The sequence below is a fragment of the Pinus tabuliformis genome, chromosome 4_1, assembly GCF_031772625.1.
Source record: "Pinus tabuliformis cultivar Carrire ecotype Pingquan chromosome 4_1, CPIR1, whole genome shotgun sequence".
NCBI lineage: Eukaryota > Viridiplantae > Streptophyta > Pinopsida > Pinales > Pinaceae > Pinus > Pinus tabuliformis.
In genome coordinates, this window is record NC_142303.1 from 627,926,741 (window position 1) to 627,939,365 (window position 12,625).

At 37.5% G+C, this 12,625-nt stretch overlaps 1 pseudogene; it reads left to right on the forward strand.

Moving 5' to 3' along the window:
- The window catches only part of LOC149177598 (uncharacterized), a 34,697-nt pseudogene extending 25,028 nt beyond the window's left edge, over window positions 1–9,669 (forward strand).
- Window positions 9,670–12,625: the final 2,956 nt, after the last annotated feature.

Sequence of the window (12,625 nt, forward strand, 5' to 3'; positions counted from 1 at the left end):
AGGCTTCAATTATATTTTTGTTTTATGCTTCAAATGTACCACTCTTGTGATTTTGGATAATAAAATTCCTCATCATAGTTATATTGTCTTATTAATGAAATTTGAACCCAAGTCTCTTGTTAGAATCCACACACAATAGAACCTAGTAATGACATCTTGTTAATCAAGTATTTCAAAATAAAATGATCTATGGAAAAATTAAAGTTTTCTCCAAGAAAGTAGTGTCTAAAGTTTTATAATGCATACACCACCACTAAACATTGTTCAATAGTAGTTTAGTTGTAATCTACCCAAGATATCTTCTTGCTATAAAAATAGATGGAGAGATCTAGATTTGTTTCTTCTAATTAAAAAGAAGTGTCCCTAGTGTAATACCTAAGGGTTGTCATTCACATTGAACTCAATTGTTGAATTACAAAAAACCAAGATTGGTAAACTCATTAGCTTATGCTTTAATATGTTAAATGAAGCTTCACATTTATCGATCCATAGAAAGTTCTATCTCTTATTTAGAAAATGTTCCACGGCTATGTAATAGTAGATGGAATTTTATTGAATAGCCTATACTATTTAGTAGGTCCCAATGTTGATTATCCTTAAGTATTAGCTGAGGTTGTCATGAGCTAGATGCAAGACCTCTTATCTCTCCCCCATAGTTGGGGATGTCATGGGTTTGACTCTCTTGATCCCCTTGGGATTAGGCTCCATAGTCAAACATAATGATTTACCCCATTTACTATCCATGGATCATGGGGAAGTACTCAAATGGTTTTCCATGAGCATTTCTTTGATGGATGTGCATGGGGATGTCCCAATCTCAATCATAAAGTATGAACATTGATAATTGTTGGAAAGTTGACATCCAAAATGATATTTGTTGGATCAACAAAGAATGTATCTTGACAAACCACGTGACCTAGAAACACCTAAAAAGGAGTGGAAAATGTGCACTTATTAAAAATCAAGGAAATATATAGTTGATATCACCTTTCAAAAATTAGGTAAAGAATCATAACATGATCCTTCACAAAATCATACAATGCCCAATCATATAGATATACCTCCAAATGTTGTGGATATAATTCATGAATGATACAATAACTATTCTTGAGAATACAACATGTTCATTTTTCACACCAAAGGGCCTCACATTATAGACATATGATCACAATTATGTTGTGAATGTTGTCTTCATTTTATCTTCCTCTTCAATGCAAACTTTATGGTATCCTAAAATCCCATTAATGAACCAATAGGTTTATTTCCTAATAACATGGTCCAATACTTTATCACCAAAAGATGTCAGGAATGGATCATGGATGCAAGTAGAACTAAGTAGCTGAAAATAAATACACACTAGGATTCCCTCCCCCCTCCCCCCACTTCCCCAACGCCCCCCTTCCTAACCAACCCAATCCACAAAACCCCAACAACTTCTAATCCTAAATCATAATTGGGCTAACACAAACTAATTCTTCCAATGGAAATATTAATCCCATTATCAAAATTTTATTTATTTATTTTTTAATCCTCTACTTTACCCTTGGGCTTATTCAATAATGTCTACTCTTAATTAATGTAGCATCAATCTTCAATCATATCTTCATATCTCATATCTCCCATTTGATCCCCTTCATATATGTAAAGTTTTGAGGAAATAAGGTCAGATAATCCTTGAGTAGTGTCACAATCTCTATCATTGTTGCTTCATTCCAATAGTGAGGTGATCCTTGGTTTCTATTATGTCCCAATATTCATTTTCCTTATTTTGATAAGTTGCCTAAATACTTTCCCCTCCATATCACCCATAGTTTCCTTCACATATTACTCACCCTTAGTGTCCTTAAATTGTGGTTAACACAATTCATTAAGTCATCATCATTATCATTATACTTCTCAATCTTATGGAAATGGTTCAATGATTTTGAATTTTCTTTCCTCTTAGAAATAATCAAATATTGATGCTATATATAAGCATGACAAGGCTATCTACAAGGTCAATTATTACCCTTATCGGAAATAATGATGTTATGATTCTTACCAATATAGGGGAACATAGCATAAAAGTATTAATGCACAACATCCTAATTCTCTATATGTCATCTATTTTCTGCATGCAAGTACTAAGCCCTAGGAATTTGTTCAAGAGTGTATATAAATAGATGAGTCCATAACATATTATACTACCCCTCGCACATCTATATTTTTACTAAATTCTCTTTACGGATGTTGAGTGTGGTATTTCCTTAGTAAATTCTTAAAATATCAATCAAATTCCTTGTCTAATAGGGTATACTTCTTCTCAATTTCATTGATAAAGGAAACCGATACCTCATGGAGGTTCAACCTTCTCCCAACTATACAAGTTTTCATTATGGAAAAGCCACCAATAAGGTAGATTGTCCTTGAGCACAACATCAAAGGTTTGAACTAACTTATCCTCATCATATTCATATTGAATCAAGTCCAAGAGCTCATCTACCTTATATGTACCATCATAAAGAGGTGGGAGCACAATTTCTATCCAATCCATATGACATGTTAGATTGAGGCATAATGTCTAGAGGATATCTCAAGGTTCCACACCTTCCAATCATGTAGGACATTTATTGAGTTAATATCCATCAAGCATATGATATACCAATCAATAGCATCATCTATGGTCAAATTCATGTATTCATTCCTCATTCATATCATCAAATTGTAGATATGGTCGACCATTTATGTATACATAGGCTCAATATACCTAGCTCCTTGGTATTTTCCTTGAGCACAACATCCAAGATTTAAACTATCTTATCCTAATCAATTTCCTATTAAATCAAGTCTAAGAGCTCATCTACCTTATATGTACCACCATAAAGAGGTGGGAGTATAATTTCTCTCCAATCCATCTGGCATGTTAGATCCAGGCGTAATTTCTAGAAGATAGCTCAAGGTTCCACTTCTTCCAACTTTGTAGAACATTTCTTGAGTCAATATCCATCAAGCATATACTACACCAATTAGTAGCGCGATTTGTGGTAAATTTTATGTTGCAATTCCTCATTCCTATAATGAAATTGTAGATATGGTCGACCATTGATCTGTCCATTGATATACCTAGCTCCTTGATATGGATCACTAGGTTTCACCACCCATGTTCCCTCAAATTTAAATGAAAAAATTTCTTTCTTTATGAATTCTATTTGCTACAAAATTTCCAACAATCTTAACCCCTACAAAATCAACTTCAACATTTTCTATCTCCTAATCAAGTTAATATTGTATTGGTTGGTGAGGTCCAACTAGATCTAGGAATAGGACAACTTTAAACTCACCATAATTTCCCAATATTTCTTTGGTATAATGTTCCCATAACATGGCATCCCTCCCCTTGTATCCAACAATGTTAGTATTCAATCAAAATTTGTAGCTAGTCCTCTTCATCTTCTTCCTTTTTACTTTATGATTGTATAGTTATTGATCTATTTCCTATTAGGGACAAGAGTCAACCTCCTAGGGGATATTTAATATTCTCTTTATGTTTTTATAGAGATGGTACTCCTCTTTCTCACCTAGATCTTGGATATACTTTTTCAAATAATATATAACCACCCCTCCCAACATTTACCCGCTTTTACAAGCTCCCAGGGTAAATGTGAGGTTGAGTGCTACTATGACATGATCTGACCTCCAAGTTCTAGTTATGGAAGTGAGGCCTACAATCCAACCACAAAATGACATCCCTCAAAGACCATAGACCACTTAGGAGGCTGCAAACCACCCCAAGTGGTCAATCCCTGAGTTGGAACCCTTTTTCGTTGACCTAACTCCATAACTACCCCCTTGACACACCATGCATGTGTATGAGGATATAAGCACACTCATAAGCCTTATTCCATGCAGTTATGATGTTTCCCCAGTTTTGTGCCAATGGTTTCGATATTTGAGCCACTTTTCGTGGTACTACCTGTAACTTTCCAGAATCATAATTAAGAAGATAACAAATCCAAACATTCAAACTTGAAGCCAAAACTTGACCTAGACTGCCTAATACACATTAGACATTTTGTCAAACATATGGTAAACTTGAAAGATACAGGTCATGAATGCACATCTAATCATAAATTTCTAAACTTCATCTGAGAATCACCGAGAAGGCTCAATGCCCTCTCAAGCTAGTTGCAACAACACTTGTTAGCCCATGCATTCGCCAACCATTCAAATACTTATCAAATCATGAATAAGAGCCATAGCTAGAGCACATCATAGAACCATGCAAATAACTAGCATATAACCATAATAAGAACCATGACAAATATTCCATATAATCAACATAATAACAATTATAGGTGCTCATTAATCACAATAGGAAAATAGCTCTCATTAACTTATGCAAAAGCCAAACAAGTCAAGGACTTCCATGTACCACCCTATCATAGATTGGGCTAAACCAAATATTTCTTTCAGCCAATCACCCTCGTGCCATATTACAGGAATGAATGTGGGATCTCATGGGATAAACCAAGACATAATTGACTAGGGAATCCAGAGGTTAAAACACCTCCACCCTCAAGCTACCGTGATCTTGCCTAAACTAGTCCTAAGATCACAAAACCAAACCGAGCTTGGATGCCTTAGAATTTCTTCACCATACCTTGAGGAGTTTTCACGTCTCCACCCACCTATGGAGGGCTTCTTGTAGAAAACCATCTCCACCCCCAACCCTTGGGAATTTTCCTGAGACCACCTCACCCAATTCCAAAACCTTCGGGCAATCCAAAGCTCAACCAAGGATGAATCCCACCACACTATGTCTATCCAGGAAATGGCAAGGCAAGGTTGAAATCACTATCACTACAGGAAAAAACCATGCCAATGATAGTAAATGAACCAACTAACAAATGCATGTACCATGAATTCACATCCCAGCAAGGAAATCACACATGCAACTTGCTACCTGCAAGATCTTGTTGTTGATGTTGTTGATCCAGCCTTCTCCTTGCACTCCCTTGCTTTCCTTTGATTTTCTTTTCTTTCCTCTGCTTTCCTTTGGCCTTCCTTTGTTTTTTTGTCCAAGTTATTGTTCTCTTTCCTTTGCTAAACTTGCTCCAAAGATGGGAAAACGTTGTGAATTGATTCTTTGACGCATTTTTATTATTGATGTCTCCTTTTTCTTCATTTTCCTTCATTTTTCCTCTGATTTCCCTTGCATGCAAATTTGTGTCTCTTCACCTTCCTCTTCTCCTATTTTATTTATTTCTCATAATTAAATGTTAATTATTACCTCTTTTCCTTTGCCAATGCCTTTGCCAATTTCTATAGCCATAAATAAACCGCAGGTGATCCCCATTATGACGTTCACCCACCATTCAACTTAGAATATATGTCCCATGACCTAGGTCTTATTTTATTTACATGGAAAATCAACCAGGGGTTGTTACAAACCCTTCCCCCTTAGGGGACACTTCCCTCATTGTTCTATGAAACTTATGACTAGCAAAACATATTTCCTATGGTGCTTTATAGCACAACTCATTGCAGTATTTACAATGACAACTGCTGAAACAAAATAACATACCACTTATGGAGCTTTATAAACCCAACTCGATGCATTATTTACAATGATATACACATACATATACTTATACAAATTTGCTTCAACCAGAAAATAAACTTATTTTCCATGGAGCTTTATAAACATAGCTCAACACAATATTTACAATAATATACACATATATACATATGCACATTTTCTTTAACCATCAAATAAAAGGATATGATTCTCGCATTAATTACAAGGGAATCTAGAGGCTCACACCTCCACCCTCAAAGTAGTACCAGGATTCACCTCCTTCCTAAGAAGTCTAGAATCCACTACCAGAAACAAAGTTTGTTTGCAATTTCCAGCACCACAATCCTTGTGCTACTTGTTCTCTCAATGAACAGTTATCGACTCATTGTTCTAGGGCACACTCCTAATATGTTTTCGATTCCATCTAGCAATGCTAATGACCAAAAAAAATTATTCCTCAACCTTCCCTTCTCTGCTTCCCAGTCCCTCAGCCAATCCAGTCAACCCCTTTCGTGCAGTCACTCACATTCCGAGTTCTACAGCATCCCCTTCTCTAATACAACTTCCCTCGAGTGATCCATCCCTTAGCAAGGTTTCCTCGCATCAAAAGGTCTAAAAACCAAGGCATATCCCTACCTCAAAACCCTCATAACAATCATAACATTGCTCATGGCAATCAATAGACATTATTGGGTACCAGTGTCCCATAATGGCCTTGCTCCTAAAAGCTTTACCATAATATTGTTTCATGTTTCAATTCCTTTTATTGTTGTTGTTAACACTCTTGCAGCTAGTTCCAACCACCCAGCTGGGCATTTTCCATGCTTTCCTATACAAAGCACATAAATTCCATTAGACTGAAAAGGAATTGAAATAAATTCAAATCATACCTCATTGATAGCTTGTCAATAAGGTACACTTGTAATCTTGTTTACTTCCTATCACAGTAAATCAAATTAGTCTTTTGATAAAATCAACATTATATATAGAAGTATCACATATGGTTAGCTCAAACTCGACCATCATAAATCAAAATCATAGACGATGTGCATAATTAAAAATTGAAATAAAATATTGATACTTATCTTTCAAATGGTCTTTTTGCTTATGCCTTTGTTCTTTGTCCTTTTCGTAAACACATTGAATCGATTGGAAAACCCGACAAGCACCCAGTTCCTTCTCTTCTGTTCAATGATGTATACACATTGGAATGATTACTAAACTCGTTAAGTGTTCGGTAGGGTCCCCTAGGTCAATTTTTTGTCAAATTTTTGTAAAGAGCCCTCATTTTGAGGAACGGAGCATGCTTCGTGCAATGTTTTAGGAGTCACAAGGGCTTTAGGGCAGGTCAAAGCCCCTTATTTTGTAAAAGGATGGGATCAATTTGTATGTTTTGAGCTCCGCCCATGGTTTGCAGACCATGGTATTGTAAGAGAAAATATATATATAAAGGGTTGTTGTAGTAAGTCAAAGGCATAGATATGTTTTGATTTTTTCAAGTATGTAATTGTCATATCTTTCTTTGTTGGAGTGAAGGGGAAGGCTCCTACAGCTGTGTGCACGGAGATCTTGGTAAGTCTGCAGTTGTGTGCATAGGCCACTATAGTTGTGTGCGTAGGGTAAGAAGGATTGTAATTGTGAAGATCTGAATATAATCAAGAAGATTTTGAAGGAAGACCTGTGTACTTACTGTTGGGACGAGTTCCCCAAGGTCTGATTTTGACTAAGTTTTGTAAAATCCTCCACATTTTAAGGAACAAAGGCGCAGCGCGCAGATCATTAGGAATCAAGGGGTTTAGGAAGGTCAAATCCCTTAGTTTTTTAATTGTTTTGAGCTCTGCCCATAGTTTACGGACCATGGTATTGTAATAGGAAAAAGTATATAAAGGGATGCCTTAGCTTGTCTATGGAAATAGAATATAGTATGTTATGATTGATACTTGTCGTTAGAGTCTATAATCTTCTGTATTCGGGCGAAGGGGAAGGCTCTTGTTGTTGTGTGCGTGAAGACCTTGGTAAGTCTGCAATTGTGTGCACAGGCCCCTGTAGCAAAGTGCGCAGGGTCATGAGACTGTATTATTGAAGAACTAAAGTAATAAAAGAGAAATTTGAATCATATTTGTGTTCTGCTATCTACTTTACAATTTATGCATTTATTTTTTGTTATATCTTATCTTATCTGTAATTGCATTGAAAATATTTGAATGTGGTTGCTTATATTAAATAAGCCACGCTGAAGTAGTGAAGCATAGCTTATAGATTTTTTAAGTAAGGAAACTGTTTATGGCTAATTTTATATAAGTTGTTGGTTCGCGAAGGTCAAATTGAGCCCTAGATTAGGAGAAACCCTACAGCCACACTCATACCCCTCTAGATGCATAAACCTGGTTCTAACATCCCCCCATATTACCTTGGGTGAGACTGTGATCTGCCATGTGCAGGTCATTTCCTTAAGGGCCGGTAATATAGGGTTTTGTTAGTTAATGCAGCATAACTTCGAACCTGGGTCTAAGCCCTCGAAGCCAACACTTACATTTTGTACTTTAGTTTATGCAATTATTGTTTACTTTTGTGTTGTGTAGTAAAAGATAAGATCAGAATTAATATACGAATGTTGTTACAGTTAATTACAGTTAAGGTCCATTGATTTATGCACAGTAGATAGAGTTTTAGATTTGCGAAGTAGTCTTTTTGTATGAATAGATTGGATTCAGTATAATATTAAGTAAGATCATGTAGCGTAGTAATAGATTTGTAGGTGAGTCAGACTAAGTCAAGATCCACACTCCATAATCCTTCTAGATGCGGAAACCTGGTTCCAGCATCCCCCAATATCGCCTCGGGTGAGACTGTAGTTTGCGCACACAGATCATTGCTGAAAGGGTCGGTGATAAAGGGTTTTGCTGGTTAGTGCAACTACCTCTGAACCTGGGTCTAAGCCCCTCAAGCCAACAAATGGTCTCGTTTGGTCATGCAAACACAAGGCTCGCTGAGAAGTATAATGCTAAGGATGATCCTCGAGAACATTTGTCTCGTTGGACTATGGCATGGGGTAAAGAACCTCAACCAGAATGGGTACACATATTTGTCCACACTTTTGATGTGATACCGATGAATTGGTATCTCAAAACAGTGTTATGCCATGGCACCACCGACTGGTATGATCTGAAGGAAATCTTTGTATTGACCTTTAGCTTTGAACATGGTTTTTAGTGTATCGATGATGCCCTTCAAGAAATTAGAGCATGAATTTTTCTGACACCAAATGAACCAACGACTCTGGTACAGCCTGATTGGAACATGCAGTTGCAACACGCAATAGAATGTTATAATATGATCACAAAAGAGGGCAAGGAAGATCTGTGCAACATTAAAATACCTTAATCAGAAGGACAGTGTGAGGTCACAAGACCAAAAGTTGAGATACGTGACATAATACAACCTGTTAAGATGAAGCAAGTCAATATAGGCTCAGAGGTGGAGCCCAAACTTGTGTGCATCGGAGATTACTAGGATGAGGATACAGTAGGTAAGGTTGTCGAATTACTACATGAGTACTGGAGTTGTTTTTGACAAAGTTCACTGAGTTAAAAGGCATTGTAGGCAATCTCAGCGTAATGAGGATCACTTTGAAGCCAGATATGAAACCCGTAAAACAACAACCACATAGGCTAAACCCAAAATACAAAGAAACGGTGAAGGAGGATCTTGAGAAGATGGTTGCAACTAGAATAATTGAACCTGTGGAAGAATCCAAATGGGTGATCCTGATGGTAGTGCAGGAGAAAAATACTAATGGAGACATAAGGATTTGTGTTGATTTAAGAAAGTTGAACAACACATGCGTACATGACCCGTTCCCAACACCGTTCACTAATGAAGTTTTGGATAATGTGGGAGGACAGGAGGCCTACTCCTTTACAGATGGTTTTTCAGGGTACCATCAGATTAAGATCGCACTGGAAGATAGGATTAAGACCACTTTTTTTATTGAATGGGGATCGTTTCAGTATACAGTCATGTCATTTGGGTTGAAGAATACACCTGCGATATTCTCTAGCATTTTCGTTGCAACGTTTAAAGAATACATCCACAACTTTCTGGAGGTTTAATTTGATGACTGGACAGTCTTTGGACTATTAAATAAGCATGTTTCGAGCCTGCGCTTGAAGTTGGATACCTGCAAGAAATATCAAATCTCGTTGAATCTGAAAGTGTATTTTTTATGTACCATATGGAATATTACTTGGACATGTTATTTTCAAGTAGGAGCTAATGGTGGACCCTACAAAAATTGTTGTTATTATCAATCTTGATTTGTCAATGAATGTGAAGTAGCTACGCATGAATCTAGGGCATACTGGTTATTATCGGAAGTTCATAAAAGCCTACGCACAGATTGTTGCACCGATGGAAAAATTACTGAAGAACGATGTCACCTTTTGTTGGAATGATGAATGTCAACAGAGCCTCGACATCTTAAAGGAAAAAATGGTCACTGCGTCGATCCTAGTGTTTCAAGACTGGAAGAAGGAGTTCCACGTTCATGTAGATGCATCGTGCATAGCTTTGGGCGCTGCATTAACGCAGCCAGGAGAAGGGGATCTTGATCACCCCATCAAATTTGCGAGTTGAAAATTATCTAAGGCATAAAGAAATCATTACACAACAGAACAAGAGGGCTTAGCTATGGTGTACGCACTGCAGAAATTCAGGCATTACTTATTAGGTGCACACTTCAAGATGTTTATGGACAATTCTACATTGGAGTACTTGGTGAACAAGCCTGCGTTGGGGGGGGAGATCTACGGGTGTCTATTGTTGTTCCAAGAGTACGATTTTGAAGTAATAGTCAAGCCAGGACGATTGAATGTTGGGTCGAATCATCTGTCCAGAATTGAGACCAGTGAAGAACCAACGAACATTGAAGAAGGACTGCCCAATGCACAACTCTTTGCAGTAAGGGTTGTTGATGATAATTTCTTCGATATCATTTACTTTTTGTCTACCAAAGTATCCCCTGCAGAGTATATGACTTTACAGAAGAAAGAACATGTAGTTAGAGCTGCGCATTTTTCTCTGATTTCCAGACATTTGTATAAAATGGGCCCCAATGAGATATTGTGCAGATATGTCCCTAAGCACGAAAGACACAGTATTTTGGCAGAAGCACATGGTGGTGTCGCGGGAGGACACTATGCAGGAAAAGCCACCATGCAGAAGATTTTAAGAGTGGGACTATGGTGGCCCACAGTGCACAAGGATTCCAAAGAATATTGTAGTGCTTGCGATGTCTGCTAGAGGACCGAAAGACCGTCGAGAAGGGATGAATTGTCACTGAATCCACAAGTCACCTTGCAAGATTTTGATAAGTGGGCGATTGACTTTGTTGGGCCGATCAATTCGTCGGGAAAGAAGACTAGTGCGCGATCCAATATTACTGTGATGGGTTATCTGAACAAGTGGGCTGAAGCACAACCAGTAAAGGATTGCAACATAGACACTGCTACGCATTTCACCTTTGAATATATCTTGTCGAGATTTGGGTGTCCAAAGATCCTGATGAGAAACCAAGGATCGCACTTCCTACACAACACTATGTTGATGCCTCGAAATTCGTTGCAACAACATCGGGGAAACCACCCGGTCCGGAACTTAGTGCAGCTCCTTTTCCGTTTGGAATAGTGGCTCCGACTGGGGATAACGGGACCAGTTTCCCAAATATTATAAGTGAACGGGATGGATGGATGATTTAAGGTATGAAATGATAATAAACAAAATAACTAAACTATAAAAGAAATACAAAAACTATAAGCTAATCCCGGGACTTATCAATTCAGACAGTACAGCGTTTAATAAACTATGCTTAATGACAGGCATATAGATGACACTAACAACAAGCATAGATGTTTAATCATTTGAGATTGCTCTGCATAAGTAGTTACGCAGAGCTATAATAGCGAATTACTGTACTCAGTCATTTATATCATTGATACATACATGGGTGAAAGATAACAAATCTCAAAACATTCAATAGTGATATGAAATGAAGACCTGTTGTTGTACTACATACATGTATTCAATAATAGCAAAGTAATAACACAGCAATTCATATAACTGAAAAGAGAACAGATACAGATAATAGTACCATGCAAGCTGTTTGATCGATCTAATGTATTAATCGCTATGTAGCAGTCCTTCCTTCCAACCAGAAAGCATTCCAAGCAAACGACAATAGTGCACAATTTACTTAAACAGCATTCCAAGTAAAATTAAGGACCAGTGGTCGAGTTTCAAAAAGAATATAGACTGAAGCACAATAGTGCAAACTTCAGCCTTTTAGTCTTTTACAAAATTTTACGACCCCTTCCAAAACAATGAAAGGGTCTATAAATACTATTCTAATCTAACTACTAAATATTTAAAAACTGAAAACTAAGAAATCGGCATCAACAAATATCATCTTGCAATTTGGGTGAATCGGCAGTCGGCGGCGATGCTTCAGTCAGCTGTCTCTTTGCCTTTACTCTTTCGCTGACATATCGCCAGCATTGGCTCTACTTCAGGTGGAGTATTGAGGCGAGAAGTCAGCTGTGCATCATATGTGGCATCTTGGAAATCGGCAATCAGGTATTGGAGAGCGTCGGTTAGACAGTTGAGAGCCGACCTTTGAGAATGCGGTTTAATCAAGAAAAGCCAGTATGCATCGGAGGTCAAGGTATTCACTCCAGCAATTAACCGCCCTTGTTCTTCCAGCTTAAGATAATTCTTATCCTCCAGCATATTTGCGGTTGTTATGTTTCCAGGTGTGCATTGTGAAATCATGTTAGCCAGATACAATGTATCATTGACTATATTGATCATGTTCATGGAAATTGTTTTGCATCTGGATGCTGCCCTCTCTGCCTTCATTACCTGTGTTTCCCATTCCATGAAAAGTATGTTCTTGTATGTTTCACTGATTCGGGCTAAATTAGTAGCTTGCCCTTCTGGAGTATCTTGCCATTCAATATATTCTATTATTTCATCTTCGGCCTGATCCAAGTTAGTCCTGGCTTTCTCGATTTG